General features: G+C 34.8%; 1 pseudogene; it reads right to left on the reverse strand.

Annotated features, from left to right (window-relative positions):
* Positions 1-11,108: 11,108 nt before the first annotated feature.
* Positions 11,109-16,424, reverse strand: LOC133292675 (lysine-specific demethylase JMJ14-like; annotated as a pseudogene).
* Between the last annotated feature and the right edge of the window lie 1,719 nt (positions 16,425-18,143).

The following is an 18,143-nucleotide window of genomic DNA, read 5'->3' on the forward strand; positions in this document are numbered from 1 at the left end:
AATGCTTTGATGATCAGTACGAATTACAAAAGGAGAACCCAACAGATATGGCCTCCACTTCTTGACAGCCTCAACAACCGCGTAAAGTTCTCTAACATAAGTGCTGGCAACAGCCATCCTAGGACCCAATTTCCTGCTAAAATACAAAATGGGTTGGCCTTGTTGAAGCAAAACGGCTCCAATACCAGTGGACGAGGCATCGGACTCAACCACAAAGGGCAAGGAGAAATCCGGTAAGGCAAGGATGGGCGTGGAAGATATGGCCTCTTTAAGGGAAGAGAAGGCCACATGTGCCTCGTCAGACCACATAAATTTATCAGAGCATAACAAATTGGTTAAGGGTGCAGCAATCGTGGCATATCCACGAACAAAGCGACGATAATAGCCAGTGAGGCCAAGGAAAGCGTGCAACCCTTTAACAGAAGTAGGCTGAGGCCATTGCAGCATGTTGTGACCTTCTTCGGGTCAGCTTTAACACCCGAAGCAGTGACAACATGACCCAGGCAATCAATCTCAGAAGCAGCAAAGGAACACTTGCTGAGTTTGACAAAAAACTGATGTCGTTGTAAACAAGACAAGGTTAACTCCAAGTGCTCGACATGATCGGAAACAGATCTGCTAAAAACAAGAATGTCATCAAAAAAACAATTATAAACTTGTGAAGAAAGGGACGAAAGATACTGTTCATGGCCGATTGAAACGTCGAAGGCGCGTTCGTCAACCCAAATGGAATCACTATAAATTCATAGTGACCATCGTGGGTTCGAAATGCCGTCTTGAAGATGTCTGGCTCATGGACACAGATTTGATGATAACCCGCATGAAGGTCGAGCTTGGAGAACACAGTCGCGTGACAAAGCTCATCAAGCAACTCATCAATGGTGGGGATTGGAAAGCAATCACGAACCGTGATTGAGTTAAGTGCCCTGTAGTCAATACACATACGCCAGGACCCGTCATTCTTCTTAACCAACAAGATTGGAGAAGAATATGGACTCTTGCTCGGTTGGATATAGCCAGCAGCTAATAATTCCTGAACCTGGCGTTCAATCTCAGCTTTTTGAAAGTGAGGATACCGATATGAATTCACCGAGATAGGTTTTGAACCTTCAAACAAGTGCATTGAATGGTCAATGCCACAGAATGGTGGTAGCACCTGAGGAACTGCAAATACGGTATGAAACTTCTGCAAGACCTGCCAAATTGCGGCAGGGAGCAAAGGCTCCAATACCAAAATATCAGCTGGAACCTGTGCCTGTGCTAGCATAGTGGAAGACAAGGAAAAACAAGTTGCACGAGAGGGTTGATGCGTGGGAACAACTGATAAGTGAACCTTCTTGTTGTTGGCAAAGAATTCCATCGAAAGGTTAACATAATCATGTGTCACCTTACCCAAGGATTCGAGCCACGGCATGCCCAGGATTAATTGAAGCTCGTTCAATTCAAGGACCCAAAGATCCACACAGAAAGAAAATCCTTGAATGGTCAATGAAACTGCCAAGCATTTAGTGTTACATAGCATGAAGTCCCTATTGCCCAACACCACCTTCATGTTACGCGATTGGGAAAAAGAAAGGCCCAATTGCACGGCCAAGTCTTTCTGCACAAAGTTATGGGAGCTTCCAGAATCCACCATCACGTGTACCTCCTTATCCCTTACAGTAGCTGCAAACTGTAATAGCTTGGACACAGAGTTCATTGTCAACGCATTCAGAACAACCTCATGTAAGGACTGTGAAGCGTCCTGTGGTTGCCAAACAATGTCCTCTTCGTATTCAGCACCATTTTCCTCCGTTTCTCCCAATAACAGTAACATTTTTGACTTACATCTACGGCCCAAGGACCACTTCTCATCACAAGTGAAACAAAGCCCAAGCTCCCGTTTCTTCTTTATCTCTTCTGGAGGCAATTTCTTAACAGGTAATGCATGTGGTGCAGGTAGAGCCAGAGTAGGATTTTCTGAAGAACCAGGAGGTTGAGTTGAGGAAGTCAACGCATATCTAGGAGTTATACGTCGATTTGAAGTCGGAGTCAATGAGGATTTCAAATCACGGTGATGTGCATCATATGTGAATGCTAACTGAATAGCTTGATGTAGGGTAGTAGGTTCGTGTAACTGAATTACTCAACGAAGTTCCATATTCAAACCAGAAACGAAGAAACTTAAGAGTAAGTCATCAATTAAACTAGGTACCTGGTTCATCAACGTCTCAAATTCACGCACAAAATCCTCCAACGTGCCAATTTGATAGAGCTTTGAAAGTGTACCTCGTGGATCTGTGTAAGTTGAGCCACCAAAACGCTGACAAACAGCTTTGGTAAAATCATCCCACTGTAATACTGTTGCACTATTATGGATCCATTGGAACCACGAAGCTGCTGCACCATCCATTCGTAAACCAGCAAGCTCCATCTTCAGATCTTCCAGAATTTGTTGAATCCGGAAAAACATTTCACACTTAAAGATCCATAGATGAGGATTCTTGCCATCAAAGGAAGGAATCTCCATTTTAACCGATCGTAAAGCAAGGCGTTGCTCATTCAATTGTGGAACATTTTGGTGAGGTTGAGAATTCATATTCGCAACCGGTGAATGTGTATCAGCATGCGAAAGGTTGAAGAACTCGAATCCTCTCATCAATAGCATTGAATCGCATCTTAAAAAAATTAGTGAGACGCATTTCCATAGCTTCGGTGGAATGATTAATGTGTTAAAGAAGCTCAGCACGTGTACTTTGCAGCTCAGCTATTTCTTGTACCCTCATGGTTCTCGAGATCAAGAGCAATGAAAGCACCAATGATGCGGAGAAAGAGAAAGAAACTGAACAAGGACGTTTTCTGATATATTCTTTTTATGAAAAATGACAGTAATGATAAGATCCTCTACTTATACTATGACACATATCTACTACATGCATACAAGCTTACAGTCACACCCTTCTAACTACTTAACAACCTTCCTACTATTACGGAACTGCTCCACCTCATGCAAAGTCCTTCATCCACTGTGGAGGCTTCACCTGATGACCTGAGCTGCATCGTGTGCGCATTCTTGCGTCCTTATCACGTGCCAATGCTGCATCAACTTGGTACAGGAAGTTTTGCGGCCTAGTCCTGCACAACTTGAATCTAACTAATTGAATAATTGATGAACCAATATATAATATAAAAAAATATATAGTTGCAAATTTGAACTCGAGCTGGCTTCAATACTAACTGTGCTATGGAGGGGAGGGACTTTTTTTTTTTGGTAGAGTGGAGGGGAGGGACTTAAATTTCATTCCTGAGTGTCCTTTTGCTATTAAAACCAATTACTGATATTGGTCATATAATATTCTCGTGGTATTGTTGGTATATATTTTCCCCTTAATTTTATTAAAAAGTAATGTTATTTGAATTAATTTAAAATATATAAAATTATAAAATATATTAAAAAATATAAAAGAAGTAAAATGACATTATTTTAGAGTATAGAAAAAAAATATATAATATTTTAGAAATTTCATTTTCCTCTTGCAACATGAATTTTACTAAAATATATTGCATGATTATTTCCAATGTCGTTTTGGGGTTGTAGTTAATAACTTCATCTCATATTTGAAGAGAAATGTTAATTCCTTAAACAATATAAAGTTGACTTTTTTCCAGTAGAATGATTTTGTTTTTCAATCAACCTAAAAATATATTGGGTTATATTTATCTTATGTTGCATAAGATAAATAAGTTTCCTACACACACAAAGTAGATATAGGTCCCACATCTATTTTTTCTCTCTCCTTTTACATGTGAGTCTCACTTCTAATTTTATTTATATAACATGAGATAATCATTTTCTTACAACATAAGATAAACATAACCCAAATATATATTTGATGTCTATTAAATTAACAATATATAAAGATTAAATAAATAAGATATAGTAATTGAATTACGATTTGAAAATTGGATAAAAAAAATAGATTTAAACATGATAAAATTGATTTTGTTTTCTAGTCAATCTCTAATAAATTTGATGCTTAGCTTACATTGTATAAAAAATGGTAAGTAGAAGTATCATGTTGTACAAAAATTGTATAAACAAAGGATATATCTTGCTAAAGTTAGCAAGTTAATGATATTTTTGAACTTCAAGTTCAGTTATGCTTGTACGTGGACCTAAATAATTTATTTGGTTTTTTTTCGTTCAAAATAATTTTTCGAGATTCATTAAACTTCTGGTTTTCTCCCCCTAAAGACGGAAGATGTCCTTCATTAAATATTTAAGTGGACACAGTTGGCTAAGAATTTAATCTATACCCCATAAGAGAATGGATTCGAACCTCGTTTGCAAATGTGAGGACTTTGTTTGTAGGCGATATATAATCTCTCCAAGAAATTCTCAAAGAGGTTAGGGATCTTCTCAGATCCTAATGAGATACTGATATCTACTCTCACTCAAACTTTTTCATTTAAAAAAAAAAATCCCAAAAGTCCTGGATACTATTGTGATTATCTGAATTCAGAGGCGAGTATCTTTTGCCAAAAAGATATATATGAGTTGATGATGTGATTGAAAAAGTAGGCCTTCCAATTTGAGGAGGAGAGATACTCTCACTATCAAAATTTTCTATTACTAACTTACTACATATCCAATCACCATTAGATTAATATTTTCTCTCTCTTCAAAAACTTTTTAACATTCTCTCTCTTTAATCCAATTGTGATGTAATGGATAGTAAATTAGTAGTGAAAATTTTTGGTAGTTAGAATATCCTCACTCTCAATTTGAGATAATAACATGACTTAATTAGTTGACAATGCATGCATGGCGGGAAATATAAACAGAAAATGAAAAGAAAACACCAAATAAATAATAAAACCCAAGAAATCCTCCACCTTCTTCATTCTTTCTTTCTAAAGCAAGAAACTCAACAACACAAACCAAACCCTCTCTTTCTCTAACCTATCTCTCTCTCTCTCTCTCTCTCTCTCTCTCTTTCTCTCTGTGATGGAAAACATCAATTCCACTCGCCTCCTTCTCCTTCTCCTCTTCTCCCTCACAATGCTCACAATCCCCGCCACCGCCACTGCCAACCCTGCACCACCACTACCAATGCCGCCAGCAACAACGCAACAACTGAATAACATAATCGATGGTGCGGCGCTGAATAACAAAGATATCATCCCCTCTCCCTCTTCCTCGACGACGGCGTTCATGCCTCATGGCAGAGACACAGTACTGGGGTGGAGCACTTCCAACGGCAACTGCACTTGCCTCAAGGTGGCACTCTTCATCTTCTTCGTATGTTTCGCTTTTCAAGATCTCTTCTTTGTAGAGCATCGTCCAACTCCCTTAACGCTTCCTGAGATTAGCGATATCTTGATTTGGTGTTTCTTGAAAGCCTTCTGTTGCTTTATCATATATTGTTTGTTCAAGTGACCCACACCTGATCAGTCTTTTAGTTCTACTATTATATTCTGCATCCACTCTCATTCTTTTTTACCATGGAACACCAATAGAATAGAATAGAATAGAATAGCAATGAATTTTGGTTTCTTTTTCTTTTTCAATATTGAACAAATAATGTGTATAGAAAATTGAAGGAGCCAAGATGTTACAATGTGATGATTTTTTTCTTTTTCTTTTTTATGTTTCTGCTTTCAACTATTTTGTCTCTAGCTCTTTAAATTTTCTCCAGCCTCAATTCTTTTAGGCACAGATTAATTATTTCTTATTTAAGATTAATTCTTGCATGGTAATAATCTGTTCATTTCGAGAATATACGGAACCTCCTTTTCGCGTGGAGCATCCAAACTTTTAACATTAAATTAAACAGCAAGTTTTTTGTGGGAAATTATTTTATAATTTGTTTTTGTTTATAATATTTTATTAAATAATTCTTTAAAGTAATGCATTATTTGAACAAAATTCATTGGTATTAATTTTTTTGTTTTCGAAAAATACTTCTAAACATAAAAGTTGTTCTTTCAAATCTTTACTAAGTCGTAAATTTTTGCATATCAATGAAACTGATCAAGCTTGATCTTTAATTTATCCAATTTTCAAATGATCTGAAACAAAAGCTCGACGACTTTTTTTATAAACGATGAAACTTAATTTTCACTAATTTTTTTATTTTGCTCGTTGTATGCTTAGTAAGAAATTAAACTTTAACATATTACTTCAATCTTACGAACTAAAGGTTGGTGCTGATACAATTCCAATTTCTTTTAGTATGCTGAATAAAAAAATGAACTTTTATTTTATTTTATTTTATGTCTTTAAAAATGAACTCATTGATTAATGTTAAATGATATACACTGAGATATAGGACAAGAAAAACAACTTAGAACAATTATTTTGTATGTTGTTTAGTAGTTGATGGACAATATACAAACAATTTTGTATTGTACTTGTATATTACTTGATATGTGTATTGGACAAAATAATACAAAATTTACTATGATACCATTTGTATTGTGCTTGTTTGCACTAAAAATGCGTTTGACAAGACTTTGATATTTTTATTTATTTATTTCATCATTTAATTATGAATAAAAAATAAAATTTAATTATAATCAACTAAGCATTAATCATATACCTAATTTATCTAATTAATGATATTTAATTAATTATATATATATATATAATTATAAAAGCAGTGAAGGGTTTCAAAAATATGATGCATATCTTAGTTCACTTCATATGGCTCAATTTAGCAATAGGTTTATTCAATTTTAATAGTTAGGACCCTTTTTGTAAGATGTGGAGATACATCATCCATGCAAGAAGATAATAAAATGTGCATTCTTCATCCATTATAACCATGTAGAAAACAAATAAGTACATTGTAGTAAAGAAAAGGTAAACACAATGACTATTAGTTGAAAACTACATAAAATTAAGACAATGAGATTCAATTCAACTTCAAGCCTTAATTTCTGGAATATTTGCATCAATAATTTAGAGAACTGATTGCAAAAGAAAACACAAAAGAGCTCTCAATCAACTTGGTATAGGATATGAATCTAACATATTCAACTTTGTTTCAGAAATTCCCAAACTTGGTTCCGTGAACATCCCTAGCTAGAGGCACAAGCTAATTTAAAGTAATGAAAAAAAAAATTTGATTGCTCTCTGCTTTACTATACACCAAGTTAATTATAAAATTTAAATAGAGAGCGTTTGGTTCAGGAGAAATTTTTTTTTACCAAGAAAATATAATTAGTAGGAATATGGTGGGAAAATGATTTTGGTAGGAAAAATGTAAAAAAAGTTGTTTGGTACGCCAAAATATTACTGGAAAAATTTGGTTAAATTTTTTGAATGTATATTTGGTTGAAAGTAGAATATTGATAAAAAATTGATTAAAAATACTAAAATACCTTCTTCTTTTTTACTTTTTTGAAAGTGAGTTACCGTTGTGTAAAGAATCAATGCAATGTGTGTTGCACGTTTCTACCAACGTCAAATAAACAAGTTTTCATATCTCTGTAATTCTCTCCGTCTCTCCTTTCGTTGCTCGGCAATAATCACTTGGGCACGACGACGATGTGGTTTGTGGTTTGTTCAAAGATCTGTAGGCTGGAGAATGTCATTGAGGCAGTTGAGACTACTGATGACATTCAGATAAAAACCAGACTAATGGAAGAAAGCTTTGTATTTCATACAAGAAATGGGTTGGCTCCTTCATAGAAATCATATGAAAGTTAGACTAGTTCCCATGGCACCTGTCCAAGATCGCTTCGAGTTTAATCGGTTCACATGGCTTGTTGACTTCTCCATGGACCATGATTGGTGTGTTGTGATAAAGAAACTCTTGGACATTATCTTTGCGGGTGTTGTTGATACAGGAGAGTATACCTTTGTTGAGCTTGCGTTGTTAGACATAGGTCTTCTACACAGAGCAGTAAAGAGAAATTACAAGCCTATGGTGGAACTACTACTAAAATTTGTGCTAGTTAAAGCTTCAGACGGGGGAGACAGTGAAGAGAAGCAAGCTAATATGAGGGTATTTTCGTCTGATGTTGGTTGCCCTACTTGCCATTTACCCAGTGAAATACGAAATACCACTTCCATGTTGTCTTTCTCAACAATGACAACACTTCAATTTTTTAGGTGGCTTTTTGAAATGCTATGCAAATACGAAAGCAAGGAAAATATTTGATTTCTCTCTACCAGTACTTTCCTGAAGCCAGATGCATGGACATATATTTAAAAACCTGAACCAAACGCCTCCTTTAGTTCCAGTCCAACAAGCATTACAAATATTGACCGATAAAGTATACAGGAGATAATTAGAAATTGAAAACATGACAAAAATTCTAATTCATAGAGATTTATATAATTCATAAATAGAAAGCCAAAAGCCCAAAACATTATACCAATTCAATAATAAAGTAAATTGGATGCAAGTCTAGAGACCATCAAAGTATATACTACACATTCAGGTCATGTTTCATTACCCATTCATAAAGTCAGATATTGTGTGTGTTAAATTATCAATGTGATAAGAAAGACTTGAAAATAAATACAAAATGCCCAAAAATCGAAGACTTAAAACAATGCAGATAATGAACCAGCTCTAAAACGCTATATAATTATAATCTTAAAATCTTAAAATCCCAACCACACATATGCAATTCGAAAGTGCTCTTAAATATACCCAATAATAAAATAAGTCCCCTTTACAGCAAAAGAGAAAGAGAAGGTGAAGGAAGATAGGTCAACACTAACAATTTTTTTTTTTTTTTTGTATTATATTGTCCCCTATTCTTTAACGGATCAAACGAAACTCAATATATACAAAATTCAAATTTAAAATAAATGAAATAACCTAAAATAAGGAGCTGATGAAAATAAGGAAAAATAAAAGTTCTTTCAAGTAACACATTACGAGGTCGTTTGTTTCGGCTTTTTTTAAAAGTAACTTTTATCACTTCCTTATTTTAAAAGTACTTTTTATAAAAGTTAAAGTTATTTATATTTTTATAAAAATATTTAGTTTTTGCAAAAAATATTTGACCTTTGACTTCAGCTTTTTTTAGAAGTTAAAATTTTTAACTTCTGAAAAAAGTAAGTTTTTGGCTTTTTTTGTGACTTCTCCTTTTTTTAAAAGCAGACATCCAAACGAACTAAAAACGAAAAGTGCTTTTTTACTTGAAAAAAGCATCTTTTGAAGAAAAAAAAGCTCCTCTAAACGGGCCCTACATATCTCACACAACAGCTTTCATTTTGAGTGTATTTGAAAAATAAATCCAGTATTAAATTTATAGGTGTTAGTTTTGCACAGTTGCTTAATAAGTAGCATTTCATTCCTTGCCGATATAGGTGGGCACAGTTGGCTAAAAGATTGATCCATATCCCACAAGGGTGTGAATTCAAACTCGCTGGCCGATGTGAGAACTTTGTCAATAGGTGATATATAATCCCTCCTAAAAATCTTTAAAGAATTTGGGAGGTCTTCCCTGACCTTAGAAGGATACCAGTGTCTAACCTGCTTAAATTTTTTGTTATAAAAAAAAAAAAAACATTTCATTCTTTTATTAGCTACCATCCTTGTAATAAAGAACTTAGTATAGTACAAAACACTATGACCGAAGTAATTGGGTCACAATTTGAGAGGAAAATAAGTATATTATTTCCCCCAGCATGTTCCTATCCTTCGTAAAATCTAGAGCTGTCAAAATGGCCCGGCCCAGCCTATTTAACCCTAGCCCATGTGGGTTAGGGCCAAAAAGTCCGCAAGGCCAAAAAGCCCACAATGATATTGGGCAACATGGGCCAAAAGCCCTATGGGTTAGGGCCAGCCCGTGGGCCTTCAAAAATTTAATGTGTATTTTTTTTTTGTTGAACAAAAAAGCTCATACTTAATTTTTATTAAATTGTTTGTATAGTAGTTCATTTATCTTCTGATTAGCAGCATATTATTCTAGAAACAGCGGGGATATTTCTATAGTAGTTTGGGTTGGTTATGATAAAATCGTCTTATACACTAGAATATGTATATATAATTGTGAAGATGATGTCAATACTTCAGGATTGTAATTAGCATACAAAAGATACAACTAATCAGAGATGGTGAAGACTTATATACTAAGTCTCTAGAGAAAAACTAGCTTTCCCCCTTTTGCATATCAGCTGATACACATTTCTGTAATTGCCACAGTCCATAACCTAATACAAATTTGTGTTACTGCCATCGTAAATGAATCTGAATTTGAAGAAAATGTGCAGCGGTACTAATAGAATTGAATGATAGAATTTGGGATCTTGGACAGTTGTTCTTGTGAATGCAAGTGATATGTGATTTGAAGTACATTGATTAGATAAAATGGATGTGACTGCTATCAGTAAAAGAAAAACTTAAAAAGAAAAAAATGAGAGAGGAAGGATTGGACAGAGTTTAGGAGACCATTATGGTCAACATTGGATATTAAATTCTGACTAAGGATGATAGGATAAGGATTGTCATTATATATTTTCTCCTCCACAGTAAAATGTACGTATTATAAGAAAAAGTTGAGAACCCATCAAATTGAAAATACAACCCAATATTTAGTTGCTAACCAGTATCAACACATTCTAAATCATTATTCATATATTGTAGATATCAGAAAAATTCGAACCCAGACCAGTAATTTCCATTAACAGGAAACTCATTTCAAGCACACAAATCCACTTACATAATATATATATTCAGATCCCCAATCTAGCATTCAATCATTCATTTCTTCTTGAACTTAAGAGACCTCCAACATAGATATTATTTCCCCCAGCATGTTCCTATCCTTCGTAAAATACTAAAATCCACTAAAAGAGGCTGCAGTGCCTGTCCCAGCACAAATTCAATTCTACCAATTCACTTGAAATCGATTCTTATTTTTCAAAATCAAAATGATATTACTCTCTGGGCGTTTGATGTGTAGAGTATTTGAGGGAGTCACACGCAGCAAAATTAGTCAAATTAAGTACAAATAATGCAGGGGGTGGGGATTTATGCATTGTTGTTTGCTTGAGACAAGGTCATGTATACAAAATTCTGAGCAGGAGCATGTTCACTCTGAATATAGGATTTCACCATGTGTTTTCCCTACTCTATCATTAAATGTAAAACCCAAATCCAGCAACAGCTAAAGCCTAAAGGCTAGACCTTTAAATGTAAATGTACTTTAAAAAAGGAAAGTTTGAATGGGTCAATGGCATTGTCCATCTGTAATTAGGTCATTGATTGCGGGCAAGTAGCAAAATTTTATCTCGGCTTCACCCAGCAACTTCAGTTTAATTTATCTCTGAAAGAATGGACCTAACTAATTACTAAATTGAAATATGACTATCCACAGTCAGAAAGAATTTAGGATCTTATTCTTGTTTTATCCACCAGCTTTCTGGATCTCATCAATCAGTGCTACCAAAGCCATTCTCCACTGAGAACATTGTGCATCAGAGCTGAATAACTTCTGCATTGTGCTTAACTCATCAGAACTTGCCCTTTGTAGTATTGGTTTCATCTCTACAAGGGAATGGCAACTTCCTCCTATGTTATCCTTTTCCTGCTTTATCAAATTAATACCAAAAACTTTGGTATTGACATTACCTAAAGACCTACTTGAACCATACGTTAACTTATCAATGACCCTGCCTGAAGATGCAGGGACAACTTTGTGATTCCAGTACTCTACGCACCGATGACTGAGATCTTGAGCTTCAATGGCCTGAAAAAATTAGTCAGAATGTAATAAAACATCAAAGTGTGGACATAATTCCAGGGAAACATTCTACAAGAGTCATTTAAGTTCTTACCAAATTACATTCAAATTAATTCAGCAGTCATTTAACAAACTTGATCATAATAAACTATGTTAATCTAGTTCAACGCAATTGGTCAAGAGAGTGGAACTATGTGACTTAATTCTACATTAGAAAAATTATAAACAGGTGATATTAGTAGTTCAAGTTGGGCAAAAATATAAGTAAGAATCATGTGTCTTATGTTACCTGAATAATGGATGGTAAAAGGAAGCCAAACATTCTAAGACCGTTAATGCTTTTTAGAAGCTCTAAGGGAGGAAGTTCTAGTTCACCTACACTCCTTCGCCTAGTTATTTCGTGATGCAGTCTCTTTAGAACTGATTCCCAGCACTTATCTGCTGAGGTATCAGTGAAAGCTTCACTTGGACATTCTTCCAAGGTAACCTGAAATATATTTTACGGAATAAGAAAGAAATATACTTCAATTGAGACATGTCAATGCAAATAAATACAACCATAAAAATTCAGATGTAGTTAATTAACTAGTAGTATATAGTAACAACATTGAGTTTCTTAACCTAGAGTAGAAAAAAAAAAAAAATTATCACTTTGTTTCATTTATATTTTGTCAGATTCATAATTTCAGACAGTGGTGCCACTACAAATCCTCTGACCAGCCAAAAATTAGCAGCAACTAGGTTTCTCCAGAAACCCTCCAATAAGAAAGCATGACATAGAAGACAGCAAAAACATTTATCCCACCGACACGTAATGGAACAACCATAACCAAGTATTTTAAAATGAAAGAAAAATTCATTTAATGGGAAATGTGAGTGTCATGTTACATGACACATCTTGTGTCATGCCATAGGCACAAAAAAGTGTGGGTCCCATTGAAAATAAAAATAAAGAAAAAATAAAATAAAGATGTGGGTCCCACATTTTTGTGTTTATGGCATGACACAAGATGTGTCATGTAACATGACGCTCACATTTCCCTTCATTTAATATGGAGAAAAGTACAGCTGGAAAAATGAAGTTTTCCCAAATCAAACAAAAATATTAAAATAAAAAAGAAGATAACAAAGAAAATGAAGAATACAATGGCTTAATTCCCTATCCCTCCACAAGCTATGGGAAAAAACCCCTGCCCCCTTAAAGAAATCATCAACACAAAGCCTCTAATTAATTTTAGATAAGGCAAATAGAGAAAAGTGCTTAAACAAAATATTCTTCAAGTTAAGCCAATAGGATTGGTCTAGTGATGAGGGATTTGGGTAGTTTACACGAGGTCATAAGTTTAAACCTTAGTGCCACCATTGTATCAAAAAAAAATTCTTCAAGTTGAGTCTACATTGGAAACGGAGAAACTGTGTGTTTTAATATTTAAACCAAAATGCATTACGAAATAGAAAGAACATAACCAAATGCCAAGCTGGTAGAGGGAGAAGGCAGGAATTCAGTTGTGGAAAATGAGAGTCTAAGGGGGAAGGATAGCAAGTCTGAAGGTAGCCAATACTTCAGTTCAGGAGTGGGATTGGAAGTTAACCTAGTTGCTGCAATTTTCCATTTCTGTTTCTTTCTTATCTCAGTTTCTGTAATTTCTGGGTTAATGCAGTTTTCAGCAACATCAGAGAGGATTTCTATTAGCCTTCATGTGCTGAATGGCCAACCTCAATCTTATAACAAGAAAATCATAAAATAAATGGACTACAAAGGTGATGAAGCAGGCAGATTATTGATTTCATGACAATTAAAACCAACAAAATTTGTGGCTATGAAATACAAATAACAGAGATCAAGAAACAGTAATTTGTAAATATGATTTCATTTTCAAACCAAAAACAGGAACAGGGTCAGGAATGATACCTTGAAAAGAGGTCCAAGAAATCCAGCATCAATGACTTCAGATATATAGTTACAGATTCTTGTTGGATCAAGAATGCTAAAGAAATTAACTCGACTCTTGAAACCTTCAAAAAATTACCAAAATGTAGAAAAGTTCAAAAAAAAAAAAAAACTATAAAAGGTAAAATCTCCAAACACAGAAAATATCCTAATGTGGCATACCTCTTGGATATATTGTGTGCTTACTGCACCACAGCTTTCCATGGACAACAGATCCCTAACCTATAGGCTTGACAGAAGTACCAAACATTTGCATTAGGCAGCTTTCGCCTGCCAAAGATATACTTGTATTTGTTGTGTCTGAGACTTCCTTTTTCAATACATTGTTGGGCTGCTTTCCAGAATGTGAATCCATTTGCAGATCCACCGCAAATTTTCCACCATCAAATGTACTAGAATTATGAACATCCTTTGTACGTGATGAAAAATCTGTCTTCACAACAGAAGACAAGTGTGATAGGATACTGTCACCACCAAGTTCCATGTTGTCCTGTTCCTTTCCGGCCTCAAAACAACATACTTTTTCCTCTACTGAAACACCCTTAATATGATGGTTATCAGCAATATCCATCAAACAGTTTTCATTTTCACCAGACATAACATCAAGATTTAAATCCAGAGAAGCTGTCTTATCCACCTTATTATCAATATAAGGAATCTCAGTTACATTTAAATTTGAACAATACCTGGTTCTTGTACCAGTTGAGATTTCCACTTCTTCATGGCTCTTGGTTTCGTATATGTCTCTCTCCATGACTGATTTATCTATGCAAACTTCATTGGCATCAGCAGAAACCATTCCGAAGTTTTTATTTGCCCACACCTCGATAGCAGACAATTCTCCTCCTAATGCTTTAATCAATTCTCCTCCTAATGCTTCAATGAATTTTTCTATTCCTTTCATTATCCTCAGGGAATCATCTTTAAATCCATCCTGCAAAGTTTACAGTAATTAAGCAAGTTAGGGCACAACATATTTAGAAACTGAACTGCGAATACCTCTGCTTTAAAAAACAAAAGAAAATCACAATACTAATTCAGTAAACCATAACAATTCCCTGAACCTAAAACTAGGTCCTAGGATCTCTAGTATACTTACTAGAGAGTAATTACAAACTAGAAAAAGATATATATTATCAAGAGTTAAAAGTTAAAACAAGCGGTCTACTAGTGCACTCTTCCTCTTTATCCATCATTAAAGGAGGAGAGTCACAACTTACCATTTAATTGTAACTTATTCTATTAAAACACAAGGGTGTTGCCAACTCCCCAAAAGATTGTAACAATAATAAGCTCAGGGAGAATGATAAGGCTATGTGCTTGCCTAGTCCAAGGACAATGAAACCTCAAATTCTAAATAAACAACATTTCATTATCACGATAGAATTACCTTAGCAAGCATTTGATCAGCCTCATCAAAAACAAGAATCTTCAACCTTGTCACCCCAAGTTTCTTATAATTCATCCACTTATTAATCGTGCCAGGGGTCCCAATAACCACTTGAGCCATCGCTATCGGCAAAGCATCCCTACTGTCTGCTGGTATAGCACATTCTGAGCTAATCCCCGTGTACTTTCCCATCTTTCGGAGAACTTCAGTATTCTGCCACACAACACAATAATCATCAAGCTACAACTAACACAGTCACAAATCACAATGTTCGATAACAGTGATTAACAAACGAATAAAAAAGAGAGGAAAGTTCAGCAATGCCGGTTTGTTTTAGAATCATCTATGGCCCAGTGTTTTTTATCACATATGTCCCATTGATTTGTAAAAAATAAAAAAATCACGAGGAAAAGGTCGATAACAGTGATTAACAAACGAATAAAAAAAAACAAACAGGAAAGTTCACCGAAGCTGTTTTGCTTTAGAATCACCTATGACATATGTTCCATGGTTTGTAAAAGTAAAAAATCACGGGAGCAGATAAAAAAACATATACTTTTGCAAACCACACGAGTGATAAAAAATAGTCAAAGGCATAGGTGATTTTGCAGTAAATGGTTTGTTTTAGAATTACCTATGCCTTGAGATTTTTTTTTTATCACATATACCCATGTGGTTTGTGAAAAAAAAATTACAGCTGCATGTGTGATAAAAAACATAACTTTTTGCAAATAGACAGTTTAATATTAAAATTACAAAAAAGTTTTCATAGCTATATTTCAATCTTCTTCTGTTTCTTCTAATGTTTTGAGAGATAGATATTAAAACAAGTTTAATATATCCTATACAAATAATGGTGGGTCCAAGTAATGTTGCTTATTTTATTTTATTTTTTTTTTAAAAAATCTCTGAATAAGGAAAATGAAAGGATCAAAATTGATATTGATTTGGTATACGGAGAATTGATAAGGTTCTGTACTAGTTTAAAGCTATTGCTGGTTTCATTTGACTTTTTTGTCTCTCTCCAATTAAACTCAAATTGAAACCACTTATGCAATTGAACCCAATAACATTATTGTAAATCAATTTTGAAGTTCATGAGAATAAATGTAACTGAAGCTACAATGTTCATGCTTCATCACCACTCCAATTATTCTTCACCTTTGGACCTGTGGGTCCTTCCGCTCCCAGCACTTCCTTTGGTAAACTCTTTACAAAATTTTCAAAAGCAGATTTTAGCTTCCCAGGCAACAACTTCTCCACCTTCTTCAACTCATCATCTATACTGTAATCAGTTTTTGGACCCCATTCCCTAAAATAGTTCAACCAAGCTGGCTCTACAACTGCAGATCCTAAATACTCTGCACAAACCAATTCATATGTCCCCATATCCATGACTAAGTCACCCTTCGAATAATTACTCAGATGCACGGATTACTCAAAGGTGTTTAATATTTACTTAACGACGTTTAATGTAAATTTAATAGATATGTTTAATTGTTGGAATGAGATAGTATAGGTGGGTTAATTGCATCAATCTAAAGTTTAGGGTAGTTTTTTGAAACACCACCTAAATTCAAGGTGGTTTTAGGTAATTTAGCCTAAAAAAAACAACGGAAAAAAAAAGAAGAAAAAAGAAAAACTTCTAGGGCTCACGATCAGATATCCCTTTGGAGGGATATAGCTTTTCTTCCAGAAGTATGGGGCCACCAGCTATTGCATTCTTAGTTATGGGTTATTTAATCCATGATAGAATAAGATTATATGTCGATTTAAAAAAGCAATGTCTTAGAACCTTACCTGAATAGCCAACTCCCTGGTTGGGCAAATGCAGAAAGCTTGAGGAGCCTGCAACTTTGGATCAACTCGACTAAGCATACCAAGAAGGAAACACGTGGTTTTTCCGGAACCGTTATGCGCGTGTACGATCAAATCCCTATTCGGAGGATTCAAGATCATAGGCAAGGTTACGGCTTGGATCTTACTAGGTTTCTGGAACTTCATCTCCACGTAGAGTCCCTTCAAAAGCTCCGGTGAGAGATTCAATTCTTCGAAGGTGGTAGCTGACGTGTAAGGAGTGTCGCCGGACGAAACCTGCACCGAAATTCAAAACCATAAACCGTCAATTTCTCGCCGAGAAAGAGAGAAAAGAGAAATCGGGAATGGGGATCGAACCAACCGCTTGGATGTTGGAGTCTTCAGGCTCGTCCAAGAACTTGGGAGAAGGCTTCTTGTTCTCGTCACTCGTTAATCCGACGACGTTGAGCGACGAGGAAGCCGGCGCCGGCGCCGGCGGATGAGCATCGCTGGCGGAGGTGGTTTCGGCGGTGGATGGTTCTGCCATAGCAGTAGACGAGAGAGTGAAGAGTAAAAAAGGAATTCGCAGTTTCAGAGGGAAGGAGAGAGTAATGGATTGAGGTCTGTGAAGAGTAATTAAATAAAATAGACATATACTACTAATATATATAAAGAGAGAGGGTACTAATTTGGAAAGATTTTCTATGGATTGAAATTTTAAAGAATTTTGTAATTGCAAAAAAAATCTACTAATATTTAATTATGATTTTGAAGGATTGAAAAAAATCACTTAATATTTGATTAAGAATTTAAAAGATTATTTTAGAGTGTAGTCAAATCCGGTGGTATTCAACAAGTATTTTAAATAAAGAAAAAAAATCTTGTGATATCAAAATATATGACGATTTTAGTTAATTTTCTATTAATGTAAATTTTATTAGATTTTTTAGTGAGAAATACAGATATGATGTCTTTTTTACAATCTTATACTAACCTCTATGTTTTCTTAAGATTTCTAATTGCAAAGTTTTTTTCTTCTTTTGGCGGGTCTACCCGCTCGAAACCGGGTTTCGCTAGGAGAGCTTCATCAAAGCTAAAAAAGTAAATTTTTAAACGATTTTCATCACAAAACAACATATTGTTGAACAATGGAATCTGTGTATTTCTTCTTTTGTAGAGAGGTAAACAATCAAAATCAAATTAATTACTCGGAGAATTGATGTCTCCTATCAATCAATTCTATTTACAATTAATTTCTATAATTGCTAACACAATCAAAATCAAATTAATTACGGATTGTATACAGCTCACACGTAC

The sequence above is a fragment of the Gastrolobium bilobum genome, unplaced genomic scaffold (genome assembly GCF_033153095.1).
Source record: "Gastrolobium bilobum isolate Gb01-03AN ecotype WA unplaced genomic scaffold, APGP_CSIRO_Gbil_v1 utg93657, whole genome shotgun sequence".
In the NCBI taxonomy this organism is placed as follows: Eukaryota; Viridiplantae; Streptophyta; class Magnoliopsida; order Fabales; family Fabaceae; genus Gastrolobium; species Gastrolobium bilobum.